This window comes from Cucumis melo, chromosome 12, assembly GCF_025177605.1.
Source record: "Cucumis melo cultivar AY chromosome 12, USDA_Cmelo_AY_1.0, whole genome shotgun sequence".
Taxonomy (NCBI): domain Eukaryota; kingdom Viridiplantae; phylum Streptophyta; class Magnoliopsida; order Cucurbitales; family Cucurbitaceae; genus Cucumis; species Cucumis melo.
Window position 1 is genome coordinate 39,782 of NC_066868.1, and position 5,275 is coordinate 45,056.

Below are 5,275 nucleotides of genomic sequence, written 5' to 3' on the forward strand. Positions count from 1 at the left end.
GTAGGTCATCAGAGTTCTTGTCACGGGAGTCAATCCAAGAATCAATCAGCCTTGCTATACATAGGAGAAAGCCAGATCCATTGAGGCGGAAGGAATTGAATTTTGATGGCTTCAACTGGGCCCGCCCTATCCTAAACATCTAATGCCCTTGAAAGATCAGACTCCACCCATCCGATACATCTTCGCCCCAACTTCCGATCCAACCAAAGAGGAAAAAGAAGGATTCCTGCTGGGCAGTGGACTTGCTTGACTCAAGAGGGAATTTGACCTGGAAGCCTGCCGATTCGAATGCCCTAGCTTGTCTGCCCTTGATTCTGGGGAAGAAGGGGGGGATAGAAAAGAAGTTCGCGCTTACTCAGCTAGTCCCTCTTCCTATGGTCGAGCTACTTCCCTCCCTCTTTTCAATGAGTTAGTTCGGGATTCTTGATAAAAGATATTATGATCCTATCACCTACTAAAAAGAGGAAAGCCTACCGTCCGGAGCAAAGAAGCAGAGCCTAAAAAAAGTTCAGACTCGACCGCTACGGTCCTTTTGACCTCCGGAACCTCTTTGAAATATTCCATTTCTGTACTTGCGCTCCTAAAAAGGAGCAAAGAATCAATCTCCTACTCCGCCTTCCTAACCTCACTCGCAAATTCTTTGCTCCTAACCGCTCTGAACCTTATCAGTCGAGCTGCTTCGCTCCATTTCAAACTACGAGTACCTTCGCTCCATTTCAAACTACGAGTACCTTCGCTCTGAACCTATATTTTTTTCTACGAGTACCTTCGCTCTGAACCTTCTACGCTTGATTCTGCTTCGCTCTGAACCTATATTTTTTTTCTACGAGTACCTTCGCTCCTCTCCTTCCTAACCTCAGTCGAGTACCTTCGCTCTATTTCAAACGTAGAGTACCTTCGCACCCTATTGTTTTGAGCTATTTGAGTGGAATTGAATGACTCCTTCTACGCGCTCCGTTAGGAGTTGAGAAGAATGAGAGAAGCGACTGAATTTTTGAGTTGACTTTGCTTCTCTCCTTTCAGTCGAGCCTTTGTTTTCTAAGTCAAAGAATTTGGAGAAGCGACTGATCAGTCGTGCTGGAGGCAAGGAACCTACTCAAACATAAATAAGGAAGACTTGGTCTTTCGTTATTCAGTATGAGAATGCAATCTTTGAAATCGGAAGTGAGTAAGCGGGACCTGGAGAGTCAGAGGCATCCGTCGCGGAAGAGTGAGTATTCGCTCTTGCTGGATGCAAGAACTCATTTTCGGATATGGAGTTTCATTTCATTAATCACAGAAAGAGGAAGAAGTATGATAAGAAGGAGGAAGTTGGAAGAGCTAGACCTTCTTTCATTGACCCGGACTTTGAATTCGGTATCTGTCTTTCGTTATTCCCTTTCTTCATGAGTCAGTCATCAGTGGCTGCCGCCGTGTAAGATCCTGATTGAGTAGGGGGATCGGAATCCGTGTTAGATAGGTTATGAGCTAACCCCTTTCCTTCTTAATAAGAAGAAAGTCTTCTCCGTTGCGGACGTAAGAGGGTCGAGTAAGAAAACAAGAAAGAAGTACTTCTTTGAATTGCTTTAGAGTAGGAGATCTTGAATCAGAGGAATCGGCAGAAAAGGAAGACCCAATACTACAAGAAGCAGCTAACCCTAGTGGCACAGGTGCAGCTATCCGGTTAGGGGACATGGGAAAGGGAATCATCCTGGAGGCAAAAGATCAGTCTATCCCATAGAGGTAGAGGCGCGAGAAAGTTGAAGCCTGATTTCGGCTGAGGAGATCGACTTAGTTTACGAGCATACAATTGTCTAAAAAGAGGAAGGCGAGAGGCCTTATATAGATGAGGCTCATTTACGATCGATCTTTCTACTTCAGCTGAAAGAACTCCATCACGCTCTGTAGGATTTGAACCTACGACCTCGGGTTTTGGAGACCCACGTTCTACCCGAACTGAACTAAGAGCGCTTGAAAATACGACTATCAAGGATAACCTTTGACGAAGACCTTCCCCTGGGGAAGCTGATAACGGTTCTCCTTCCTCCCTTTCTTTAGCTGCAACGGGCCATCCAAACCAACCCAGGAACTGAACCAGCAAACTCCACACACCCAGGAGGTGAGGTCTCCCAAGGCTGCCGATTGGATGCCTGGTTTTGACGCGTGTCTCTTAGTGAATCACAGCTCGACTTGCATGTCTTAAGCATATGCGAACAGATCCTTTTTTTTGTTCCTTTCGGCTATTTTTTGGTCCGAAGGACTTGTTTATATCCATATTCATCTCTGGATAAAAGAGCTAATATATATTCCATTCAACTCCTTCCCTTGTTCATTGAGGCGGAAGTTTGAGTGGTCCGAAGTCCGTCCTCAGTCGTCTGAAATCCATATGAACCTCTTCCATATTCATCTGTGGATCAAAGAGGTGGAGGAGGTCAAAAGGACAATATTAGTTCCATGAATGAGTCACCTGGACCTTTGTTTTCTTTGAGCCTTTGGCCCTTGTTCATTGATTCTTTGAATTGTTCTTTATCCATATCATCCATATCTTAATGAAAGGGAGTTCTCGCTTTTAGTTCGCCCGTGTCCCAGAACTGATTATTATAGGATTTTGCTTATTCATCCTACTCGTTCATCAGATAGAAAAATCTGAGCTTTGTGCTTAAAAGCGAATCAACTAAAGCGCTAGTTCTGAAACTTCCCCAACTCAAAAGAAGATGCCTCAGCAGCCACATCGTCTGGCCCAAGAGCCTACTAAAAAGATGGTGCCGAGACAGATTCCTATCCTCTTTACCGAAAGGGATCCATTCTTCGTCCTTGAGTTGGGGGGCCCTCCATCCAGTCAAGTAATTCGCTATCGAGACTGCGTCTCCCTTTTGATGATGAGGAAATCCTATTATCAATCTGACTATCCTCATGCCATCCTTCTTCTTTCTCCGAATCGGTTCCCTCTCTCAGTCAATCTCGCCATCTTCAGAGTCAAGTAATTCGCTATCGGAACTTAGACCGCTCCGTCTTCCTGAACTCTGGAACCCACTTCAGACTATCATCATACTCGGAGAATCGGGAGCTTCCGGTCTCCTCATTCACGCAATTCCACCTCTCGCCTCAGCCTGCGGAGATTCTTCATTCCCTTTTTCATTAATAAAAGGCTGAACTCGTACCATCCCCTCTCTATTTGAGATTGATTACGGATGAAAAGACATCGGGAGGCAGACGGAAGGAGAGCAAGAAAGTAGACAGGCCGCGCATGGCTAACCCTAGGTTCGTAACTGAGATCGGCAGAAGAAGGCATAAATAGGGGAGTACTTGAGTCCGAGCTTTCTCTTGAATGAATGAGATCCTCAGACCTGAAACTCTATTCCCTATCCATCCACGCAAATTCTTTGCTCCTTTCTCTGACTCTTTTTCTACCGGGAAGTGCGCCGAGTCTCTCCAGCAAATCCGTCTGAGCAGACAGAGGCCCGCTACCGGGTAGTTGACACAGTGGAAGGGATCTCTTTTTCTTTCTTTTGTTGTGGTTGAACCATTATCTTCTTCAAGCAAAGCGCGTCTATTCTGAATTCACATCCCCATTCCAAAGAAAATCGGAAACTCTGGGAAGTGGACACGAGGTAGAAAGTAACTCAACCCCAAACCAAAGGCCTCTCGTCGCGCCGAAACTCGAGTAGCCTTCTTTCACTCAGGAATGTCCCCTTTTTTGGAGGGATGTGTGCAACCCAAATCCATGAAAAGAGAAGGGTAAGGGTGTGAATGCGCATTGGGGCAAGGAAGAGCCTCTTTCATAATAGGAATCGGTCGGCTGGCACATCCGGAGTTGGATAGGTTATGATCAAGCGCGAACTCACTAATAGAGTATGGATCAATGCGGCCGGTGAGGAGAGTCAGCGGCCGTTCACAGAAAGGTATTCCACCGAGCCCTTGGTCTTGCTGCTTTTTCCTTGTTAATTCACTCATGAATTTCGTTCATGAGAAATTCTCCATCTCTCACTCGGTTACCATTTTGATGACTGACTCTGAAATTAAAAAGATTACTCTCCGTATGAAGCAAGAAAGTCGAGACGCCGAATGCCCCGGACCATGTCTCCATTTCCTCTGATTTCATACACTGTCCATTTTTGGAAATCGGCAAGTAATCGGGTCGATAGGCTTTACTGAGGAGTGGGAATCAGCCTTCTTCCTTTTCCGATCCGCATGTGAGACCAGCTAGGTAAATAGGCAGCCTCAGCCTCATCCTAACCGCTAATTAGATTGAATCAAGAATTCCTTATTGGTCTGGGGTGCGTGGAGTGGATTTCTTGGTAGGGAGATCTCAAAGCCAAGGCAAATATCAAGGCGTATTTCCTCTTTTCATTGACTTTTATGTGTCCCAACTCCTTTCTTAGTCGAAAGGAGGGTTCAAAGCCTTTACGTGCAAAGGGGTAAAGCCTTCCATCCCATTCCAAGAAGAGCAGGGCGCATCAGATGGATCAGGCAGGGCGGAGGCATTCCCATCCAAGTTTCATCACTCTAGGTTCATAGCGAAAGAAAGATTGGGAGCGACCGGGAATTAAACTAGCACGTACCGGTATTTCATTCCTTCTACATTCCCGTAAATTCTCTCTTTCATAATGAGTGAACTTCTTTATTCCACTTTCATCATCGGATAGTCGGACGTAGAAGGAGGATAGGCGAACCTGGAGAGACTTTCTTCTAAAGGACGGTGCGAACTCTTTTCTTTCGAGGCAGCTATCTTGCCCTCTTATGATAAGAAAAAAAGCATCAGAGTATCCTCTCTCGGGAATAGTGCTAGCTTTAAGCTTCTACATTGCATTGGTCTACGGACCCCCATACTGATTATCAGTCGTATGAGAACCTACCTGCTCCTGCCTTGCCTGGTGGAGCATAGGAAGACTGATTCCCGCTCTACTTTTCTTTCAGTGACTCATGAAACTACAACTGATGAAAGAGGAAGAACAACAACTGCTACGGATGAGGCGACCGGCTTAGAACCTTCCAGGAGAGAGATACCCTACCCCAACCCTATTCTTCTGAGTTCAGTTACCTTTCATCCTCAACTGCAGCTCCTGCGACTTCCGGCGCTGACCCTTCTCTACTTTCTATTTTCAAAGAGAGAACTGGGGTGATTTTAGGACTGCCATTCCAACGGATCTAGAACGGGAATAAATCACTCAATATCACTCAGGGCCATATGGGAGGCAAGCCGCACTTCGAGAGCCATCTCACTCTTTCGCACAATTCGAAGTTGAGGATTAATCATCCGTGAACCTAACTTCTTGTTAAACCATAAATCCTATAG

At 45.8% G+C, this 5,275-nt stretch overlaps 1 non-coding gene across 1 annotated transcript; it reads right to left on the bottom strand.

Moving 5' to 3' along the window:
* Window positions 1-1,875: 1,875 nt before the first annotated feature.
* TRNAW-CCA (transfer RNA tryptophan (anticodon CCA)) lies at window positions 1,876-1,950 on the bottom strand. The gene has a single exon. It is a non-coding gene; the product is annotated as a tRNA-Trp (tRNA).
* Window positions 1,951-5,275: the final 3,325 nt, after the last annotated feature.